A 25,325-nucleotide genomic window follows, 5' to 3' on the forward strand; every position below is an offset into this window, starting at 1 on the left:
TATTGACAACTCTGTATTGGCAGCTCAGAGCCTGGAACCTGCTTCAGATTCTGTGTGTCTCTCTCTCCAAAAAAATTAATATTTTTTTAAAAAGGTGAAAAAAATCTACAGTAGAGGAGAAAATATTTGCAAATCACATAACTGTAACGGTCTAATATCCAAAATAGATAAAGAAATCTTACAACTCACAAAGACACAACAACACAAAGACAACAACCCAATTAAAAAATGGACAAAGGATTTGAATAAACGTCCAAAGAAGATATATATATATATATATATATATATAGCCAATAACCACTTGAAAAGACACTCAAAATCATTAGCAATGTGTAAAATGCAAATCAAAACCACAATGAGGCAAATCAAAACCACTTCACACCTACTAGTATAGCTGTAATACTATATAAATAAATACTAAAAATTACAAATGTTGACAAGGAAATGAAGAAATTGGAAATCTCATACATTGCTGGGAAGAAAGCTGGGGGGAAACGATTTGGTGGATTTTCTAACAGTTAAACAAAGAATTAACATCTAACCCAGCAATTCCATTCCTAGATATATACTCAAAAGAACTGAAAAGAGGCAATCAAGTGCAAGTATATGCATGTGTTCACAGCAGCATGACTCACAGTACTCAAAAAAGTGATAACAACCCAAAACTCCATCAATGAACAGACAGAAAAATTGTGCTATACACATACAATAAAATATTATTCAGATACAAATAACAATCAAAACTGATATCTACTACAAGGTAGATGAACCTTCAAGGCAAGTGAACAGAGCCAGAAACCAAAGGCTTCATATGTGTATTATTCTATCTTACATCTTCAAAATAGGTGAATTCATAGACAGGATACAACATGGTGAATGCACTAAATTGTTCATGTTTTTTAATTTATTTTTTATTTTTTATTTTTTATTTTTGAGAAAGAGAGAGAGAGCACAAGCAGAGAAGGGGCAGAGAAAGAGAGAGAGACAGAATCTGAAGCAGGCTCCAGGCTCCGAACTGCAGCAGAGACCGATGTGGGGCTCGAACTCGTGAACTGCAAGATCATGACCTGAGCCGATGTCAGATGTTTAACCGATTGAGCCACCCAGGCACCCCTAATTTGTCCACTTGTAAATGGGTTAATTTTATGTCATATGAATTTCACTTCAATAAAAAGAAAAGTTTGGTTTTTTTTGTTTTGTTTTGTTTTGTTTTTTTTTTAAGGGCAAACAGGACTTAATCAAGTTCTTTTCCAAGGAGAAAAGAGAAAAGTACACCAGGGTTAAGAACATTTTAAAAATGCCAAAGTTCTTATACCTTCTGTCTTGGTCCTACAATGATCTCTCTGCTGTTTTCTACTTCCTCTTATCTATTTTTTATGAGATGGCCTCAATGTTATCCTCTAATCCTTCTAAGTAAGCTTTTCATTTGATATTTTAACTTTTGAGAGCTTTCTGGGTTTTGCCCATTCATTTTTTTATAGCAAACTCTTGCAACATGGATACATTGTTTTCTCTTACTTCTCTAAAAATATTCATTATAATAATTATTTAATTTTTCTTCCTCTTGTAGAGTTTCTGTTTCATCTCATTTTTTTCCTACTTATCTTTTTTAGGTCTCTGTCATTTCTTTTTTTTTTTTTTTTTTTTTTAATTTTTTTTTCAACGTTTTTATTTATTTTTGGGACAGAGAGAGACAGAGCATGAATTGGGGAGGGGCAGAGAGAGAGGGAGACACAGAATCGGAAACAGGCTCCAGGCTCTGAGCCATCAGCCCAGAGCCTGACGCGGGGCTCGAACTCACGGACCGCGAGATCGTGACCTGGCTGAAGTCGGACGCTTAACCGACTGGGCCACCCAGGCGCCCCTAGGTCTCTGTCATTTCTTTTAAAAATTTTTTTTTTTCAACGTTTATTTATTTTTTGGGACAGAGAGAGACAGAGCATGAACGGGGGAGGGGCAGAGAGAGAGAGAGACACAGAATCGGAAACAGGCTCCAGGCTCTGAGCCATCAGCCCAGAGCCTGACGCGGGGCTCGAACTCACGGACCGCGAGATGGTGACCTGGCTGAAGTCGGACGCTTAACCGACTGCGCCACCCAGGCGCCCCAGGTCTCTGTCATTTCTAACACAGGCTTTCCTCAAATGTCTGATGACCCTTGCCTATCCAATCATAGAATGGAACATTAAAACCTTAAGTGGAAACTCTGTCAAGCTGTATGAGGCTTATCAACTGCGGATTTCACTATAGGGTGACTTGGTTAAGCCATTTCACTTGAGAATCTCTTTGATGTTTTTATCTTTAGGTTTTTAAGACCCAAGTTAGCAAAGGTGACTAGGAGATCACAATACTCAGTATATAATAAGCCTTTACTCAAACTCAATTTTGTTACAATACCCTTGCCCACAAAGGTGTTTCATTTACCTAAGTCCAAAGACCCTCAGTTTTATCTACCCCAGAGGATAAACAATAAACCTCCAATCTTCTAGTGAGTAAAGGAGGCACCCAACTGTGTTAAGTACAGGAGATCTGAGGAATATAACTGGTTAAACGGACTTTTTTATGTCTAATGAATGTTTAATAAACATTTTGTATTTTCATACAGTCTTTGTATTTAAAGATTCACTTGTATCTATAACTGTACCCCACCACTACTGCTGCCCCTTCCAGAGATTCCTAGAACTGACCATTTCTGAGTGTTCAAGGTTTCCAAAGGTATAAACTGCACTTTTTCCAGCTCTCCTCATTGTTAGCTGATTATTCAGTTCTCACACTCTGCTAAATTGGTTACTACTCATCTGTCCACTTTCCAGATCCCAGAATTTTGTTGCTATTCATCCCTCTCCTATTTCTTTGCTTATGTTTTCTTAAAATGCATTTTTCTATCAAATTAGTGGGCCTTCAGCAATTAGCCCACCCATGCTCAGCAAGCTAAGTATATTATATGTGTTCAAGCTACCTATTGTCGTCTTCCCTCAGTCTTATGAAGTTTTTTCTATGTTAAAAATCATCTTCTATAAGAAGATACTGGTTTCAGGGGGAATTAATTCTGTTGCAATTAATTTTAAAGGTCATTTTTTATTAGATAAAGGCTGGCTACCCTTTCTTGAAGTTCTGTTGTATTTTTCTTTTAACTTTTCTTTTTATATTCACTCTGTACAACACCGCACTGTCTGTTTTGATTGAACATTTAACTGCTAAGAAGGAAATAACACCGCCTCCTTCAGTTCCTTCAATTCTCTCAGTATACTTATGTTCTAAATCACACTGTGCTGGTTTCATTTCTCTTCATATCCTGGCATGCGGGTACTCTGCATTTGTTTTTAAGTTTGTACTTTCTCTTTAGGCATCTCCCTAGGTTTCATACAATTTAATTTTCTAAGAATCCTTCCTCTAATTCTTGACCAACAGACTTACAAAGCACATAGTTTTCACTATAGACATGTTGCTCATTCCCATTGTACTGACATTCATCCCATGGCACTCTGGCCAGTTTATTTCTAAGAGGGCCTGCTTAATATTATGGTGGGAAACCTTATACATCTACCTGGGATTTTGAGTGGGTGAAAGATCTAAGCTCCCAGTACAGGGCCATCAGCAAATGCTATCACCAGCTCAAAAAAAAGTAAGGTCCCTTTTTACAATAACACCTCCCCCCTCAAAAACAACTCCCAAAATTTGCTATGAATATGAAGCCTTCCTTCAAAACTTTTAACGTTTCATCTCATTCCCACCTCAAGTACACTTACAAAACTGGAGGATAAAGGGTGAGAGAGAATAGAACAGGAAAAGGGCAGCAGTAACAAAGAGCATCATAATGTTTTTACACGCTCTACTGTGAAAAGAAATTCAACTTTCTCATATATACGAAGTCAGGTACCACTTATTTATTTTGCTATATAGCTGGAAATCCTAAAGATTTTTTGCAGCATATGCATCTGTTTTCAAATAGTAATACCTGGCCCCTATTATGCTTCAAAAGCAAGATGGGAAAACTTTGTAGAATGAAAAATTTTGATGAGGCCTTTCCCACCCCCAGGGATTACACCATCCTTTCTATATTCAAAAAACATGGTATATATACATCTCTCATGGCATCTATCACATCCATAATGACTGGTTTGTGTGTCTGTTTCTTCACTATATCTTACACTCCTAAAGAAGGGAATACAATCAGTATATTTCCCATCTTTATAAATTTACTAAGTAATTCAAAAGACACAATGTAATGTTTATTGAGAGTGCATATCCATGAATTTCTTTTAAGATGATGGAAACTTCTTAACTATGATAGCAATAGTATATAATTTAAGAATAAGAAAACAGAATACCTCCAAAAATATAAATTCATAAAAATCACAAAGAATTTATACTATTACTTTAATGCCACCAATGTACTATATATACATGACTTCCTCTTTAAAAGCCTCTAATAGGAGAAAAGTTGAGTTTGGAACATTTTCAAATTAAACATGAGATGAAGGAAAATAAAATCCACTGCCAACCAAAAAAACTTCCAGTGGCTTCTCTTCACATTGGAAAGAAGTTCTAACTAGTTTTGATGACATATGCCTTCCCCTTCTCCACAGTTTGCAATGGTCTAGTCTCATCAGCACTGTGATTCCTATTTCCTCAGAACAGCTGGTTCCCTCTGGTGATGCATTTCTCGATACAAGTGTTGCCTCCTCACAGAGGCCTTCTCCAACTTTTATATGTATACTGCCCTCAATTCTACCCTGCCCCCATATATGCTATCATATTTTTCTTACCTTTCACTCTCCTTAGGAGATCTTATCAATTATTAAAAATATTTTTTAATGTTTATTCATTTTTGAGAGAGAGAGAGCATGTGTGTGAGTAAGCACAAGTGGGCGAGGGGCCCAGAGGGGGCGGTGGGACAAAGGATCCAGAGTGGGCTCTGGGCTGACAGCAGAGAGCCCAATGAGAGTCTCAGACTCCCAAACTGCAAGATCATGTCCTGAGCCAAAGTCCAATGCTTAACCCACTGATCCACCCAGGCGCCCCCAAAATATTTTATGTATTAATTTACTTCTGCTCTCTTACCGAAAAGTAAACTTAATAAAAGTAAACAGTAGGAAATTTGTCTGACATAGTATCTACATAGTATCTACAATAGCTAGATGGGGGAAGCATGTAAGTCAATATTCCATAAATGTTTGTTAAATAAATGAATAAATGAGTGACTGAATGTGAAGCACATGATACATTGATTGACTGAATAAATGGCTCACAATTCTTTCATAGGGAATATTTTCTGAAGCAATACATTATAGTAGAAACATCATCGTCTTTAGAGAAGTATGAATTTGAATCCCAGTTACACCAATTACTAATTATGTCAACTTGGAACAGTTACTTATTATCAGTAAGACTAAGATAAAATGAAACTTGGAATCTGTCTGGCACACAATCAGCCTTTGTTAACTCTCTGTTAGTGGGCTGGAGATGAAAATAGAAGAAATCATAGCAACAGATCAAATATATGTTTGTTCTAATGGTCACTGTTGAGCATCATGGGTTCACCTATTTACTGAAAAGCAACAGGTCACAAGCAGAGCTAAAAAAAAATAATATAACCATGACTGCGTTTGAAACAAGTAAAATCATATCCCCCAAACATAGTCAGCATTTTGTTATCATCTATTGAAATAACAAGAACAATTTCAGGTCACAGAAATCTCAAGCTTATACATTTCTTTTTAAAAATTTTTTTTAAACATTTATTTATTTTTGAGACAGAGAGAGAGAGCATGAACAGGGGAGGGTCAGAGAAAGAGGGAGACACAGAATCTGAAACAGGCTCCAGGCTCTGAGCTGTCAGCAGAGAGCCCAACGCGGGGCTCAAACCCACGGACCGTGAGATCATGACCTGGGCCAAAGTCGGACGCCCAACCGACTGAGCCACCCAGGCGCCCCACAAGCTTATAAATTTCTTAAATATTTCTTACATTTGTATTTATAAGAAATGCAGTAGTCAAAGTATTGGATCAAGGCAATCCTAGATTATGTTACTTGTTGTACCTCTTGATCACTGTACGATCTTAGGTGACTTGTTCAACCTCTGTAAGCCTCAATTAATATTGGGTTGTTGACAATTCAGCTTTAATTTACACTTCAATTATTTCTTTTTGCTCTTAAGGTAAAGGGGGAAAACACCTCATCTTATTCTACAATGCCCTTTATCTTCTGGTTGTTAGTCTCAAACCATAATCCTTGTTCTCTGTACTCTAGCTACACTGACCTTTTTTTTTTTTCCTTCAAAGCACTATGTTCCCTACCTATTTACCTATGTAGTTACCTTTTATTTCTTTTTATTTTTTTAACATTTATTTATTTTTGAGAGACACAGCACAAGTGGGGTAGGAGCAGATAGAGAGGGAGACACAGGATCTGAAGCAGACTCCAGGCTCTGAGCTATCAGCACAGAGCCCGACGCAGGGCTTGAACTCACAAACCACAAGATGATGACATGAGCTGAAGTTTGATGCTTAACCGACTGAGCCACCCAGGAACCCCAGTAGTTAACTTTACTGGAGTTTTATACTGCTTTGTATGGCTTTTAGTTACTGTCTATGTCTGTTCATTTCAGCCTGAAGAATTCCTTTTACCATTTCTTGCAGGGCAGGTCAACTAGCCCAACATACTCCTAAATATGCTCAAAGAGCTAAAGAAAACCATGGACAAAGAATAAGAAGAAACCAGGAAAATAATACATGAGCAAAATATCAATAAAGACATAGAAATTATAAAGAGGAAGTAGGGGAACCCAGGTGACTCAGTTGGTTAAGCACTGGACTCTTGATTTCGGCTCAAGTCATGAACTCACGGTTTGTGAGTTCAAGCCCCACTTGGGGCTCTGTGCTAACAGGGCCTGCTTGAGATTCTCCGTTTCCTTCTCTTTCTGCCTTCTCCCATTCACCCTCTCTCAAAAATAAATAACATTTTTAAAATAAATAAATAAATAAATAAATAAATAAATAGGAACTAAATAAAAATGCTGGAGCTAAAAAGTACAAGAAGTGAAATTAAAGTCACTAGAGGGATTCAAAGCAAATCTGAGCAGACATGAGAAGGAACTAACAGACTTGAAGATAGGTCAATTTAGATTATCTAGTCTGAGGAACAGAAAAAAAAAGTATGGAGAAGTGAACAGATGTATTATGGATGTCTCAAAAGAAGAAGAGAAAAAAGGGCAGAAAAAATATTTGAAGACATATGCTTGAAAACTTCCCAAATTTGGGGGGGAAAACATGAATCTACACATCTAACAAGCTCAGTGCACTCCAAATAGGATAAACACAAAGAGAATCACACTGAGACACACAGCCAAGCTGATGAAAGACAAAGACAAGATAGAATCTTGAAAGCAGTAAGACAGAAGCACCTTGTCATTTGTAAGGAGTCTTCAATAAAATTAACAGCCAATTTCTCATCAGAAAGTATAGAAGCCAGAGGCAGTAAGATGATATATGTGAAGTGGTAGAAAAACTAAAAATTAAAAAAAAATTGTCAACCAAGGATTCTATATCTAGCAAAACTACACTTTAAAAATGAAGGAGAAATTAAAACATTCCCAAATAAATGAAATAAAGGAGATAAATATTAAGAGCACCATGGCAAAAAGAGAAACAATGTAGCACAGTAAAGACACAGGCTCCATGTCAAACTGCCTTGGCTTTAACTCTGAACTTCACTGCCTAATAACAATGTAACTCTGGGCTGGGGCGCCTGGGTGGCGCAGTCGGTTAAGCGTCCGACTTCAGCCAGGTCACGATCTCGTGGTCCGTGAGTTCGAGCCCCGCGTCAGGCTCTGGGCTGATGGCTCAGAGCCTGGAGCCTGTTTCCGATTCTGTGTCTCCCTCTCTCTCTGCCCCTCCCCCGTTCATGCTCTGTCTCTCTCTGTCCCAAAAATAAATAAACGTTGAAAAAAAAATTAAAAAAAAAAAAAAAAACAAAAAACAAAAAACAATGTAACTCTGGGCAAATTGTTTAACCTCTCTACAGCTCAGTTTCCCAACTATTAAATGAGGATAATAACAATACCTACCTCATGAAGTTAGGAGGATAAAAGAAGTTAAAACAGTAAACTCATAAAAGGGTACATGGTACATAATTAAGCACTCAGATGTTGACTATCATCATCATCATCATCATTTTTATAGAAGTTCTAGAAATATTCATTTTTATTTTTTTCAACCACCTATATTTTTGTAAAACAAATACTGAATATTGAGAAAGCATGATAAAATAGTGAAATTTCTGTAGAACTGTGCATTAGTGAAATAACAAAATTATTGGGGCACCTGGGTGACTCAGTTGGTTAAGTGTCTGACTCTTGATTTCAGCTCAGGTCATGATCTCACAGTCATGAGATGGAGCTCTGTGTCAGGTTCCGTGTTGAGTGTGGAACCTGCTTAAGATTTTCTTTCTCTCTCCCTCTGCCCCTCTCCACCACTTGCACTCTCTCTCTCTCTCTCTAAAATAATTTTTTAATCACAAAATTATATTTTATTTCTAATAAATGGTATTGAACTAAATATTTTATTACCCCCTTTTTCAGAGGCCAAGTTAAAAAAAAGTGATTGGTTAAAGCACTTTTTTTCAAGCCTCTGACAAAGATGCTTATGTCTTTAGGGATAGACTTATGCTTTTTGCTTAAAAAACAGCCCAACACTACTATCTAACAATAATTCCTTAATATTAAATATTGAATCAGTATACACATTTGTCTTGTAATATTTTTAAATTATTTGTTTGAATTTGGACTCAAATATAATCTATACATTAGAATTGGCTGATATGTCTTTCAAACTCTGTTAATCTGTAACTGCTCCCACCACATCCCCAAGCCATTAATATTTTAGTTGAAGAAAATAGGTATTTTGTCTTTTAGAGCTTGCCAGTGTGAACTTATTCTAATTTTATCTCCCTGATGTCACTTAATATGTCATGCGGCCCTTACTATTTCTTAATCATATTCAATGTTTTTTCCTATTGTTTTAAATTGGATGGACAGCTTCATGGTGGTGGTATGTACTATTGTTAGCTAATAGATGTCTTTCTTACATAAAATAGGAATAATAAATAAAGTCGTTAGGAAGACTGAATGAGTTATTACATATTAAATTCTTAAATTAGTACCTGGAACACAGCAAACATTCCATAAACATTGGCTTTTATTATCATACTGCCTGTAGACAATCAATAGGATTTGATATTAAACAAGATAAGAATTTTTGAAGAAAGGGGTGTCTGGGTGGCTCAGTTGGTTAAATGTTCAAGTTTGGCTCAGGTCATGATCCCATGTTTCATGAGTTTGAGCCCCATGTCAGGCTCTGTGCTGACAGCTCAGAACCTGGAGCCTGCTTCACATTCTGTGTCTCCCTCTCTCTCTGCCCCCCACCCCCCGCTCATGTTCTGTCTCTCAAAAATAAACAAAGATTAAAAAAAAATTTTTTAAGGAATTTTTGAAGAAGTAGTTAAGAATAACTAATATTTCTGGCTTGGGTGGCTGAGTGGATGTTGATGTCACTGACCAATACAGGGAGTATATAAAAAGGAAAAGGTTTTGGGGAAATTGGAAGAGAATGTGTTCAAGTTTAGAAGTGTTAAATTTAGTGCCTGTGGGATAGCAAGGAACTAGAAACAGGGTTCTAAAATTTAAAAGAGAAGTCTGTGGGCAGGAAATAAAGATAAAATGTTGAGAGGAAAGGGAGCTCAGTGAAGGTCAGAGTTGTCATAAAAGACTAGAAGACCACTCCTGGAATGAATTGGCATTGGATAAAGAGAGGTAACAACACTTCAAGCAAAGGAAATGATGTATGGAAAAAGGCACACAGAAAAAATCATCACTGTATGTTCTGCTCATAAGAATGTTCTGAATAGAAAACAATTGTGTGTTGGAAACTTCCATAGACAGAACAAAGCTAACTTTGGCTCTAAAATTTAGGAATAAGTAATTCAATTTAAGTAGAAAATGGGAAGATGCTTAAGATGTTAGTAAGATGACTAAACTCTATGTTGTGGCAACATGATGCAAAAATCTATAAGAGAATTAGAAAGGTAGAAAATGTACTTACTATACTACCCTAGAGGATTTAAAATTTATGCCAGTTTTAATTCCACCTAAGCTAAAGAGAACACTGCCTAGGTACTGTGGCTTCAGGAAGTACCCCAAAAGTGCAAGATGGCATCTTTAGGGTTTTCCCATATCCCTTTCCATTCCATTCTCCTGTGTCTCCTCTTCCTTGGGAAACCAATGTTCTCAAGCTGCCCTAACTACATAAAACTACATTTTTGCAATGATGCATCATCTTATTCCCTGAAGCATGCTGGTTACATCTTCACATTCAGTTCTAACCTGCCATGTAATCTTTCATTCTCCCCCTACTACCCTAGAGATCCTTTGTCAAATCAAAGTAATTCATGCAACACGGTAAGCGATCAAAATCCTAGGGGATATTTAATTTAAAAAGAAGAATTTACTAACTTGTATGACTTTCAAATTGTCAAAGTGCATGGTCTCCGTATGTTTTCTATATATTTATCCATTCCAGTTCAATCTGAAATGATCACACTAAGAGACACACTAGCATAGGACAGTTTACTGAATACATTTTTGCTGTGCCACTACTGGAAGCAAAGCATTCTAACAGACTCTAAGGGAACTACAAGAATGAATAAAAATCGATGCCTTTACCAGATGGTAAGGACTTTACAGTCTAACAGGTGAAATAGCCAAACATACAACTCATAAGGCAGGTAAGAGCTTTATGAGAATGTTTCTGAAGCTTAAGTTATGTATAGACCCTTACAAAGGGAGAAAAAAATGCTTTCTGAACACACGGGTAGACTGAAATTAACTAAATCTTATATTACTGAAATACAGAGAAAACAAAAACTATGAATAAGCATAAACTCTTCTTGCTACTAGATCTAATTCAACATAGTACCAAAACAAATTTACAAAGTGTGCCCATAAGAACTATAAAACTGTTATCATATGATGTCTTTTCTAAAATAAAATCATTGTACTCAACATGATGGAATATGGTACTGACTGCTGCTTCCCCATTATTTTCTAGTTACATTTGAGTTTGGCATGCCTATCTTATAATCTAGTGTTCCCTGAATGATTTAATATTCCCACCATTTCTTTCTACTCAAACTGCTACAAAGCTTTAATTTAGTTCCCTCCGATGTCATCTGGCCTTCACTTGATACAAACAAACCACTTGCACATGTCAAATATATTTTTGTTCTTTTCTCATTAGACTGACATAATTAAAGACAGTCCTAGTCCTGAAACTACTGGTAGTAATTGGTTATAAGGTAAGCATCCCAGGTGATTAAAAAAAAATGCTTGTGTTAATTTCTTTTATATTAACATTTGTAAATTATTGTAGCAAACTCTCTCTCTCTCCACAGAAAATATATCTACATACTCAGGTCCAAGGTAGTGCTGCAGAACAATGCTGTGACAGAATTAACAAATACTAGAAAGGCAGAAATGATGGGGATATTAATTCCAACTGCAAATGGATCCAGAGGTTTTAAGGAGGAGGTAACATTTGAGGGGAACCGTGACATTTGAGATCAGTGCCAAATGTGTAAGTTTTCTCAAATGTCCTTTCTGTAGGTTTGACACTAAAACTATGAAACAACTAGAGTGAAGAAGAAAAAAGACACCCAGAAATATTCAGTAATCAGGACAATAAAGAGACAAAAGCCATGAGTGGTATGAACAAAAGTTGAGTAGTTTTTCCTGAGAGGAAAGCAAATCAGAGAATAAAATTATAAATATTAGATGTGCTATTCACAAAATAGATGGCATGCTTTGCATGCAGTACTACTTGTACTACTTTATGTTATGATGGAAATACACCTATTGATGTATTTAAAATGCGTTTGAAAAATGCATTCATATAAGGACAGCATCAGGAATATTTGTATGAGTTAAACTGTTTTCTTAACATCCCTGACATGCTAACTAGGTGCCTTATTGAGGCTATATACAATAAGAATTTTCCATTTTTATCAAAATCTTTTCTCTTCTACAGTTTTTTATTTGTATATGTATAGAAAAGTAATAAGAATCAAATTTGATAATTCCATAATCCAGTCTATAACAACAGTCCTCTCTCAAATCTAAAAAATTTTTGAAGATTATATTTGTATTTTATCTGCTCCTTGACTAACATTTGGAAGTCTTTCACTGGTGTTCTAGAAAGTGTGAGCGAAGAGAATGATGTACTAACAAGATTAAATTTCAAGTCACTTCCATTCAGAAAACATTCACCTAGTCTAGGTTCTATACTCAGTACTGATTATAGCAAAAAACCACCAAACCAAAGTAGAAAACTCTTTTATATTCTCTCGTGCTTCCATGATTACTTCTAGACTATGTTAAATTACTGCCTTTTTCTTTTTTTAGGCAAATTAAGCAGTAGCTCATTTAGAATTTTCAGGTGAGAACTGATCTTTAAACCAAGTGAGTGTGTAACATTGCACACTTCCTCTTGTTCAAAGAAGCTGAGTTGGGTCTCTGCAGCATGGTGTCATTTATACCTGCAGTCACTCACATGGGGAACATCATGCATGCTTTTAGCTCCATTAATGGTATAATGGTACAAGTTTGCAGGAGATGCATCTCGGGGGAGGAGTCTTTTATCCAAACATACATCTACTTTTGGTATTAAAAAAGTAGAAAAATAAAAGTCACTTAATACATACCAGACTTGCTCTAGAAATGGTTGATTTCTGTACTTTGCAAACAATGACTTAACTAATAAATCACACTGGGAAAGACTCTTGCCCTTTCTGAGTCATAGTTTAGTTATCTGTAAAACGTAATAACAGGTCTTCTAAAATTGTTAAAGGCTCAAATAGAAAGCACTTACCATCTTAAAAAGCAGTGAATAAAGAAATATTAGTTTTGGTCTTCCTTCTTCAACACTTACATAAAATATATTTATCTTTAAAATATTTAATGGAGGGGTACCTGGCTGACTCAGTCAGTAGAGCATAAAACTCTTGATCTTGGGGTTGTGAGTTTGAGCCCCATGTTGGGTGTAGAGATTACTTAAAACATCTTAAAATATTTCCTGGAAAAACCATGTATAATACTAAAATGATTAATATTAAAAGAAATCTTTGTTAGATACCTAGCATTTACCAAACATCTTGGTAAGTAAATTCCTACAAGATCTAAACTTTAGGCTCATTTACTTCCTCAAATTTTACATTTCAACAGTATTGGACCCAAATATTTGCGTGTCCCTGAACATATGCCCTTTCCAAATATATATGCATATTTCCTCTTTCTGGATTCTCTTCCTTAAAAAAAACTTTTTTATTTTGAGTATAGTTGACACAAAATATTACATTAGTTTAAGGTGTACAACATAACGATTCAACAAGTGTATACATTATGCACCAAAGTGTAGCTACCACCTGTCACCATACGACACTACTATAACATCACTGGCTATACTCTTAAACTGTGCCTCTTATTCCTGTGATTTAGTCATTCCATGATTGAAAGCCTAGGTCTCCCACTATGCTTCCCTCATTTGCTCGTTCCCCCCCCAACCCCCCACCTGCAACCACCAGTTTGTTCTCTGTATTTATAGGTCTGATCTACTTTTTGTTTTTTCATTTGTTTTGTTTTGTTTCCAGAGTATTTTCTACATATAAGTGCAATCATATGGTACTTGTCTTTCTCAGCCTTAGCATAATACCCTCTAGGTCTATCCATGTTGTCACAAATGGCACAATCTCATCCTTTTTATGGGTGCATAGTAGCCCAGTGGAGTGTGGTGTGTGTGTGTGTGTGTGTGTGTATGTGTGTGTGTGTGTACACGTGCATGCACACACATATGCCACAATTTTCTCTACCGTTCATCTATTGATAGACACTTAGGTTGCTTCTGTATCTTGGCTATTGTAAACAATGCTCCATTAAACACAGGTGCATATATCTTTTGGAATTAGTGTTTTCTTCTAATTCATACTTCAAACATCTAGCCCTATGTCATCCTCTTCTCTGTAAAGGTTTCTTTAGTCTCCTAGACACAGTGAATAATTCTATTTTCTATCAAGCTATCAAAAATGGGGTGCTTGGGTGGCTCAGTTGGTTAAACGTCTGACTTTGGCTCAGGTCATGATCACACGGTTCGTGGGTTCGAGCCCCACGACCCACTCTGTGCTGACAGCCTGGAGCCTGGAGCATGCTTCAGATTCTGGGTCTCCCTCTCTCTGCCCCTCCCCCACTAACACTTTATGTTTCTCTATCTCTCTCTCTCAAAAATAAATAAACATTAAAAATTTTTTTAACAAGGCAGCAGAATTCAATAAAAATAAATAAAATATAAACAAATCAAAGACATTTAAAAACGGCATGAACTTTGTCAAATTATTTTGGTGTGTCAGGATTAGTTTTGGCCATGTCTGACAGAAAATCCAAAACCAGTGGCTTACAAAAAAAAGCATATCTCTGTCATGTCAAGGAAGCCCAGATGGAGACAGGCTAGTGTAGACACAATGACAACTGAACATATTAGAAACTTTCTATCTTATTGCTTTGCCCATTCTTTGTTTGTTTCTTTTTTTGTTATTTATTTTGAGAGAGAGAGAGAGAGATTGGGGAGGGGCAGGAAGAGGGAGAGAGAGAGCATCCCAAGCAGGTTCCATACTGTCAGTGCGGAGCCCGACGCAGGGCTCAATCCCATGAACTGTGAGATCATGACTTGAGCCAAAAGCAAATGTAGGACGCTTAACTGACTGAGCCAACCAGGTGTCCTTGCTTTGCCTATTCTTAGTTTGTAGTTTCCACTCACTTCCAGTTATCATGTCCACATTTTAGCCAGCAAGGAGGACAGGGGGGAGAAAGAGGGAATGTACCTCTTCCTTTAAGACTATTTTTTGCAAGTTGCACACATTACTGATGTTTACTTATCTCTAGCCAAGACTTAGTCACATGAGTAAGATGCAAGGGAAATTGGGAGATATTTTTATTCCAGGTATTGATATTCTGGGGAAAACATTAGTGCAAAGGGGGAGGGGAATCAACATTAGGGAACAACTAACAATCACTGCTGTATTTCATTTTATCTTATCTGTCATAGGTATCTGACATTTTAAATTTGCTATCTACCACCAATATTTCTAACAGTGTGTACACTAAAAATTATGTAATAACTCCTTCTAAATTTTAATTTTTAAATGAAACATTTCTATTAGTAGATATTTGTCTCTATAAAATTTAAGGAATATTTATAATAAAATTACCAAGGGAAAAACAGGAATATTAATAAAAAACAGAAAAGGCCATTTCAATTATTTTAAAAGTTGCTTTGTAACAGATTAAAATATGTAGTAAAATGTGAAGTGAAAAGTAAAGCCACTGTATTAGTGAAAGTACATATGAACAAAACTGCATGTAAGTGAAATTGCATAAATACTCCCAAAGAAGAGGGAGAATTTGGAAAGATACAAGAAGAAAAAAATATATGAGTTATTTAATCTTACTTCCTATAAATGCTGCTTACAGATATTTTTCAATCAAGTAATGGTGATCACAAAACAGAACACTAAAGAAGTATGGTGGAAGAAAGCAAAAGCAAGTTTAGGCCAAGATGTCACACTAGGTGACTCTGGTAAAGTAACTTCACAGGTGATGTCTATGATGAGGGGTCAAAAGAATCTAATACGTATCAGCCTCTGTGCTATGTTTCCTAAGCATTATGTCACTTAATATTCACAACAGTCCTAGAGATATAAATATTATCTCTGCTTTAGAGAGGAAAAAACTAGATCTGAAGAGTGTGTAATTGTCTCAAGATCACAACAGCTATATAAGTATCAGAGCGCAAACTTAAACAAAGGTTTTTCTGACCTCAGTTCATGTTCTTTACCATTTCGTATATTATCTCCCTTCAAATTCTGTGAACCTTGGTTTTCTCAACTGTGTATAAGGGGAATGTAACACAATCTGAACCATTCTCAAATCCATTCTGGCCTTTTAAGATGTTGGTATCCTGTAAGGTCTGACTCTGTTTCCCAAAATAAAACCACATCATATCAAAACATCTAATCAACCTCCTCCCAGGAATTTATATGTCAATTAAATATGTCTCTCTCTCTTAAAATAAATATTTAAAAAGCTTTTTTTTACTTACAGATAAAAAGGACCACTATATTGGGGCACCTGGGTGGCTTAGTCAGTTGAGCATCTGACTCTTGGGTTTCGGCTCAGGTCATGATCTCATGGTTTCGTGGGTTCGAGCCCTGTATCAGGCTCTGCGATGGCAGTGCCAAGCCTGTTTGGGATTCTCTCTCTTTCCCTCTCTCTCTGCCCCTCCCCTGCTCGCACTCTCTCTGTCTCTCTCAAAATAAATAAATAAGCTTTAAAAAGTTAAAAAAAAAAAAAAAAAAAGGACCACAATATGTAAGATAAATTCGGATGTTTGGGGTATATCCCTGATCTTTACAGCTGATTTTATGCACCTTTATCTAAATGTCAAGAAGACATATATAAAGTTAAGAGGGAGGAAAGTTAATGAACATTATATTTACATTTTGCTTAGTAATCCTTTTAAATGTAACACATTTTAGAGGTGAAGACACTGAGGCACAAGGAGGCTGATTTGCTGAAGGTCACATACCTAGTATACAGTTGCATCAGTACTTGAACTCCTTCTAGTTCTAAAATCTACATTCTTTCCCATCTACCCTGCTTCCTGTGGTTCAATTTTGGATATCCATGCATTAATATACTTATTTCTATTTTAATATAGGAAAACTAAAGATACGATTTAACTTAGCTCTTTTCTTAGGCATTTTTGATTACTGGCAAACATTTGCTGAATACTCATTTAGTGAGCACAGCTGGAATAAATGTATTAAAATATGTAAAATACAAGAGAATATATATCATCAGTAACATAGGAATAAAAAATTAAGCATTACCAAACTACTAAGGAGAGAGAATCACTTTCAATTAGGATGATTAGGGAAGGCCTCGAACACATGATTACATGTGGACAGGGCATTAGAAGAGAAGTTTGAAATCATCAGAAAAAATTAAAAGCCTGAAAGGAAAAGAATATTCTAGGGAGGGGCACCTGGCTGGCTCAGTTGGTAGAGCATGCAACTCCTGATCTCAGGGTTGTGAGTTTAAGCCTCACGTTGGGTGTAGCGATTACTTAAAAATAAAATAAAAAAAAAACAAAAGGAATATTCTGGGGAAAAGGAAGTATGGAACCAAAATGAATATTCAACATGGAGTAGAGTCCACACAGGGTAGAGTGTAGGATTCTTCTTCTTGAATAATAGGATATTTGGCTGGGAAATATGCTAGAGCCAAATTGAGGAGGGAGCTTAAATACCAAGTTAGAATATCTAGAGTTGATCTTGTAGGAAAAGGGAAGTCACTGAACATCTTCAAGCAGAGAAGTGAAAGAGAGCAGTGTTTTAGTAAGATTAAACTGAGATGTATAGGCTTCAAGGGAATTGATGATGGCCAGGAAGATGGGAGATTAGATTTGGACATTTCTGTGAATTACAACATGGGAAAAACAGAAATTCTCTGGGGAAAAAAGTATAAAAGATGTATACTATATAATATATAAAAACTCATTACAGCTTCAACTCTGAAACAATCTGTAATATACCCCTCCCTAACCACAATATTCTATTCTTTTAGCTATTACTTTATCATCTGATTTCATCAGCTTATCTACTTCTGACTAGTCCCTTATCCTCTCCATTTTCTTTGAACATATCAGCCCTTCCCCGGCCTCACTTTATTTCTACCCCATGGTCAATACTTGAACTACTCTGTCCATAGTCCCCTAAGCCTGAATCAGTGTTGAAATCTACCCTCTTTTCTTGACTCAAGGGGCTGGAGAAGGCCTCAAAGTCCTGATATTATTACAAAGTAAAGGTTCCTCTTATTAGTCACTTATGAACATCTCAAATGAATACTTCTTAGTCTTTAACTTATTTAATATTTGATAATATTGGATAGTACCTCTTTTCCTGAAATTCTTGAATTTAGAACAGCTGCAATTACATACTCTCTTAATATTACCCTAAAAATGTACAGTAAAAGTCAGCATTTTCAAATTGAAAACCTTTTTCATCTGATTCTAATGTTAATCTCCTTGATTGTAAAGTACTAGATATAAACAGAAGGTTACTACAGAAATATGTTAATATCTTGTTGTAAACTATTCAGTTAGGATAATAAAGTTCTGATTAAGAAAAAACAAACAAGGAAAGAGCTACAAATCAGAGATAGCTAACTTGATCCCCTAGGAAAATAAATGAACATTCCATAAACATCTGAACATCTGTATACTCGATGATGATAAAGTCTTTAAAAATACAATAAAATTCTCCCTGGCCTCTGAAAAATGTTAACCTTAAAAAATAAACCAGTTTTCAAAATAAGTGCTAAAACATAAATACAAAGATTACACATGAATTTACATTTCTGATAATTATTGCTTCTATAATTAGTAAACAATTAGAACAGGATTAAAGAAGCAGACTGTATAAATGATTTACTCTAAATTTATTTCTCTGTCATTTAAAAGAATTTTTCAAAAATACTATAAAATCTCATTACTGTAATTCAGATTTTACTATTTAGAATTTTACAATAATGTGGATCATGGCCTTGGATAAAGTTTTTTCATTAAGAAACATATTTCCTTATATATAGTAGAAATTAACAGTTTAAAATTAAAGAGGAAAAGTGTCAGTTACTTATGAGATCTGTTTTCAACAACTCTCCATATTTGGAAGACTCTCTATAAATCATTCAAATATCAATGAAAAATTTAAGCAAGCCTAAGAATCCTTTCAAGGCTGTTTTCACAGTCTTGTGATTACAGTCTCAAGTAACTTTATTTTTGTAATTTTTTTCCTAATGTGGAGTCACCTTAAATGTTCTGCTATTTTTTAGTAAAAAAAATGTTAAAAGATGATGTTCAGATTATGATTCACACTGAAATACATTAATATAATTAGGCACATAATTTCAGGTATAAATTAGTATATGTGCTGCCGAAGCGAGCACATTTCAGGTATAAATTAAAAGTAGTTTTCATTTTAAATGTTTTTAAATCATTTAAAGCAATATTTTAAAAGTTCTTAAATAACTACAAGCATGAGATGTGGTTCATTGAAAATGTAAACATTCAATTGGCTGTTGAATGAAAGAATAATAATTTAAAATTATAAATAATTTCCAACTCAAGTGTTATTCTGGAGAAAACAAAACATCCTTAAAAGCTTAATTATTGTTTTAGTCTTACTGTGATCAATGTGGTCAATCTTGTGACATCACTGTTGAGAAATCTGCAATAGGAAAACAGAAATAGCATTCAGCTGAATCATATTTGAGTACGTAATTTCAGAAACTAAAATGTTAGTTTAGTATTTTTGTCTTCCTTGATGCCATAAGTCATATTTAAATTAATCTAAAGTTGTCAGGGAAAGTACAATTGGCATGGCACAAATAAAGCATGAAGCACTTGTGTTTTTTTTATAGGTCATTATTTATTATAGCATGGTAAATTATGTTCTGTTTATAATCAGCAACACCCCAGGGTTACCATAATGTAACATATTAGTAATACCCTATAGGACATTTGGGTTAGTTTTATTTGTTTTCAAATATTTACTAAGAAGAGAATCACAGTGTGTTAAATATACTACAAGCAAAAGAGTGGTACTGTTTATAGATAACTTTTTCTCTATGATCAGATTAGCAGTTCATTTTATGGCTAGAATGTGATCAATTTATTATCAATTAATAGGAGAAAGAGCTTTATGCTCATCCTTATGAAGAGTGACAAAACTAGTAAAGACTGAAAATATCATTGGGAAAGAACTATACACTATAAATCCCAAGGAAGTTACAAGTGAAACTATTTCCTGAACTGTAGATAGCTTAGAGTTCTTATCTCTGTAAAATCAAAGCTTTTAGAAATTTCTCAGTTAGTAAGGCATGGTTTCAGGTAAGCTTTTAGTTTTTTTTAATGTTTATTTATTTTTGAGAGAGACAGAGAGAGAGAAAGAGCAGGGGAGGGGCAGAGAGAGAAGGAGACACAGCATCCAAACCAGGCTCCAGGCTCTGAGCTGTCAGCAAAGAGCCTGACACGGGGCTTGAACTCACAAAATGTGACATCATGACCTGAGCCAAAGTTGGACGCTTAATTGACAGAGACACCCAGGTTCCCCAGGCAAGCTTTTAAAATGTTTCATGTTAAAAAATAACACAATGTTATGGTGTTCTAATATTCATAACGGGCCTTCATATAATATTTCATCATATCCTCATAACAATTCCTTCAAAGTAGTGGGAAAGAGATATTTTTTATTATACACTCATGGAAAATAGATGGTAGACAGTATACATGATTTGTCCAAGCACACAGAACTGAGTTTCCCTTGGTTCCTTTTTTATCTCACACCTTTCATCCATTCCATTCTGCCAACAAACACATTACCCTCTGTATCCAAAGACCTGCCTTCAAGGAGCTACTTCCTAGCATTATGCTCTCAACTTAAATCAATATAAAAAGCAGTCTTATGGGGAGCCTGGCTGGCTCAGTCAGTAGAGCAACTGACTCTTAATCTCAGGGTCCTGAGTCCAAGCCCCACTTTAAACAAACAAACAAAACCAAAAACAAGCCAGTCTTGTGATGATAATGTGTCAACACAAAAAGTCTTATGAAAGAAGCAATTATACTTTCTATAAAACTCTGTAATTCAAAAAGGTATTAAAGTTTTTTTAAAGTTATATTCAAACAATATTTGTGATTGAATAAAAGATAAATGTTCCATTTTATTTTTTATTTCTTGGGGGAAAAAATACAAGGTAATTAAGACTATCTATAAAGAACTAGTGAGGGCGCCTGGATGGCTCAGTCTGTTGAGCATCCAACCTCAGCTCAGGTCATAATCTCATGGTTTGTGGGTTCAAGCTCCACATCAGGCTCTGAGCTAACAGCTCAGAGCTAGAGCCTACTTTGAATTCTGTGTCTCCCCTCTCTTTCTGTCCCTCCCCAACTTGTACTCTATCTCTATCTCTCTCTCTCTCAAAAATAAATAAACATTAAAAAAAAGTGTCTTAAAAAATATATACGTTTTACTGGGTACTTGCAAATGCAAAAAAAAAAAAAATACATGAAATTAAAATAACACCAGATAAAATCAGACAAACCTTAAAGCTTCTCATAAAAACCCTAAGTGGCTTTTACAAGGAAAGGTAGTTCTTTAAAATCATCTTGAAACTAGGAAATATATTCAATGCATATTCATATATAAAAAGTAATATTAAATTTTATGAAAACATAAGTCAACTAATATATTGGTTATGTGCTTTTTCTCCACAAGTCACCATTCCAGTAAATATGCAGAGAAATCTCAACCAAATTTACCCCCAGAAAACACCTGCCAGTGTTAAACTGTGGGATAAGTCAAGATATACAATTATATAAACATTTTTCAAGTAATTAGCATATAACTGTCTTTATTTTTCCTCTTCTTCTGCCCCAAAACACAGTCTTTCTTTATATAATTGATTTTAACACACTCAAGTCTTAACCTTCACCTGACAGCACCACAGAAGTCTCAACATACACAAAGTAAGGATTCCTATCCCCACCCAGCGTATTGAAAAGAGTCAAAGGAATAAATGGATACAATACCTACTTTTTCTCCCTTCACTCAAACTGAAGATAGAAATATATGCTGCTTAACTCTAAAATTCACTTAAACAATAGTCATTAAATATTTAATGTTTTTGCTGTGTTCTATGCTCTTTTCAAGGTGTGGTTATACAATAAAAAATATTTTTTTTTAACATTTATTCATTTTTGAGAGTGAGAGAGACAGAGCATGAGTGGGGGAGGGGCAGAGAGAGAGGGAGACACAGAATCCAAAGCAGGCTCCAGGCTCCGAATTGCCAGCACAGGACCCAACGCGGGGCTCGAACTCACAGACTGCGAGATCACGACCTGAGCTGAAGTCGGACGCTTAACCGACTGAGCCCCCCAGGTGCCCCTAAAAAATTATTTCTAAAATTTATGTAAGAAAAATAATTCAACATGGGGAGCCTGAGTGGCTCACTTGGTTCAGCATCTGACTCTCGATTTCAGCTCAGATGATGATCTCAGGGTTGTGAGACTGAGCCCCACATCTTCCCTTCTCCCTCTGACCCTCCCCTGTGTGCACACATGGGCTCTCTCTCAAAAAAAAAAAGAAAAGAAAAAAAGAAAAGAAAACAAAAAGAAAAGAAAAGGAAAGGAAAGAAAAAGAAAAAACAAGAGAAGAAAAATAATCTCACAAGTCATATGCTACTTGTAGGCCGTTTCAGTTTTGGCAGTCTTAGACTGCACACATGGAAAGCCTGCTTCTATCATTCTCTTTCTAAAGATTCACAACTACACATCTTTTGGCATGTATTTTTAAGGTTTACCAAAAACTTTTTTAAAAATCTAAACATGTTTCTACCACCATCTAGCTATTTCAAATCCTGACCATTATTTTTTTAATTAGGGAAATTATTTGATAAGTAAAAAAAAAAAAAAAAAAAATCCACAGGCTTTGATAATAATACCTTTTTTTTAGAAGGTAAGGACAAAATACTTGTAAATACGAGGAAACTACTGAGGAAACTGGTAAAAATGTCATCACCACCAATGGAATACTTTATCCAGTGCTGTGCAATGGAACTTTCTGCAATGATGGGAATGTTCAGTATCTGTGCTGTCCAATACCTAGCCACAGCCAAATGTGACTATTGAGCATTTGTAATATTGTTACTATGACTAAGCAACTGACTTTTAAATTTTAATTAATTTCAATTATTTTTAATTTAGATTTAAATAACCACTGGTAGATAGCGGCTACAATATTAGAGCACCATATCAAGACTGAACTGTAAGTGATTCTTCTAAATTTTGAAAATGTTTTTCTCTAGTTTTTAGAAATGGAAAAAGGGGAGCCTGGGTGGCTCAGTCGGATGAGCTTCTGACTTCGGCTCAGGTCATGATCTCATGGTTCATAAGTTTGGGCTCTGTGCTGACAGCTCAGAGCCTGGAGTCTGCTTCAGATTCTGTGTCTCCCTCTCTCTCTGCCCCTCCCCTGCTCACGCTCTGTCTCTCCCTCTCTCTCAAAAATAAATACACATAAAAAAATTAAAAAAAAATAAAAAGAAATGGAAAAAAAAAACCCTCAACTGTGTTGTATAGGGTATGTTCATTTCAGAAAAATTGCTCCAAATTTGGAGGGGAACTATTTTATCTTTGAGTAACTTTCAAGTTTATGTTTGGTGGGGGGAAAAAAGAAAGATTTATTTTACCATCCTTAATGTATCATAGGGCTTATACAAGGAAACAGTCTTGGGTTTTGGAGAACTGTATTCTAAACATTTTCAGATTGCACTGATATTGCCTGCTATTTAAAAGTTTCAATTTACTTTACTTTGTTCAGCTGGGTAGAACATGTACTATTATAACTAAAACCTCAACAGATGATAGGGAAAAAAAGAAATTTATTTTATTAACAACTTTGATAGTCTTGATCCTTACAAACCTCTTTTGCTATCAACTGTTTTCATTTATTATTTTAAGAAAAACAATGAGCAAGCCTTAATAGCAAGACAAAAGTTTTAACTAAGCATGTAGGGGCACCTGAGTGGCTCAGTTAGTTAAGTGTCCAACTCTTGATTTTGGCTCAGGTCACAATCTCAGTTTGTGAGTTCGAGCCCTGCATCGGGCTCTGAGCTGACAATGTAGAGCCTGCTTGGGATACTCTCTCTTCCTCTCTCTTGCCCTTCCCCAACTCAAATACTCACTCTCTCTCTCTCTCTCTCAAAAATAAATAAACATACTTAAAAAAAAAGTTTTTACTGAGCATGTAATATAATATATATGAAAAAAAGCCTGCTGTCTAGTCTAAAGTGAGTATAGAAATAGAAGACATTAGGGGTACCTGGGTGGCTCAGTCGACTAAGCATTTGACTCTTTGTTTCGGCTCAGGTCATGATCTCACGGTTCATGAGTTCAAGCCCCTCATCAGGCTCTGTGCTGACAGTTTGGAGCCTACTTGGAATTCTCTCTCTCCCCCTCTCTCTGCCCACCCTGTCTCTGTCTCTCTCACAATAAATTAAAAAATAAAGTTAAAAAAAATAGACATTATATAACATTAATATAAACTTCGTTAAGCAGCTTTCTCAAGTTGGACAGGCACTGATCAATTTAGATATTTACTTTTACTTTACATGCAAATAAAGTGATAGAAATAATTTCCTGATTTGTACAAACACTGGTATCCGGGCTAAAAGTTGTTTTCCTGATTTCTAAATCCAAGGTAGAAAAAGAAAGGAAAACAGGCAGTGTGAATAAATATGGATTCCAATCCCAAGCAGTATTTTTGGTGCATCGTACTCACTGAATGCCTCCTGTCCTCGGTTTCAACTGCGTCTAAGCAGGGCATGCAGTAAAATACCTGATGTGCTTCTTTCCTTGCTGTTCACAGAGAATATGAAGGCAGTAGCTATAATTATTCTGCAACTGCACATTAATCCATGCTAAAATACACTGGAATTAGTAAAAATGATGGAACTTCCTATCCTTAAAACTGACAGAATCCCTGAAATAAAGTGTTCACACAACTTACAGAACTGAAAGAAAGAGTCCTACAGGTTCACCAATTCAAAGTCATCAGTTTTTATTTTGACTTGTAATTTTTTTAATTAGTTTGGAAGAGAGACAGAGCATGAGTGGGGGAGGAGCAGAGAGAGAGGGAGACACAGAAATCCAAGCAGTCTCCAGGTTCTGAGCTGTCAACACAGAGCCTGATGCAGGGCTCAAACTCATGAACCGCATTAATCATGACCTGATCCAAAGTCAGATGCTTAACCGACTGAGACACCCAGATGCCCCGAATGTTTATAATTTTTTGATCAATAAAAGCAAGATTATTAATGCTTAGGTTCTATATGCTGGCACTGTTTGGCTTTGGAGATCTCATCAGGCTTTCTGGTAGGTTGAGTAGACCTCTAATTCAATACCTGCTGTTGATTATTTCAATCCCTGCTGTTAGAAAGAACCAGAAGGCCCCTATCTACACCAGAGAAACTCAGAAAGTTAGAAAGTGATGAAGGCTAGGAATAAAGCAAATTACAGTTTTTCAGTTTAAAACCTCTCACTTTGTCATATACAACGTAGAGCCGAAGTGAGATTTCCCTTAAGAGAGCTTCCTTAAATGCTAAACAAAACCAAAAGCAA

The 25,325-nt window shown here is 35.7% G+C and overlaps 1 protein-coding gene across 20 annotated transcripts in view; it reads right to left on the reverse strand.

Moving 5' to 3' along the window:
• Positions 1-25,325, reverse strand: part of BAZ2B (bromodomain adjacent to zinc finger domain 2B) — a 322,262-nt gene that overhangs the window by 215,946 nt on the left and 80,991 nt on the right. For all 20 annotated transcript variants that reach the window (XM_032594414.1, XM_032594416.1, XM_030328089.2 and 17 more), the window contains one exon: positions 19,341-19,383. The gene's annotated coding sequence lies outside the window, so the exon portion shown is untranslated. The remainder of the gene's footprint in view (positions 1-19,340; positions 19,384-25,325) is intronic.

The sequence above is a fragment of the Lynx canadensis genome, chromosome C1 (genome assembly GCF_007474595.2).
Source record: "Lynx canadensis isolate LIC74 chromosome C1, mLynCan4.pri.v2, whole genome shotgun sequence".
In the NCBI taxonomy this organism is placed as follows: Eukaryota; Metazoa; Chordata; class Mammalia; order Carnivora; family Felidae; genus Lynx; species Lynx canadensis.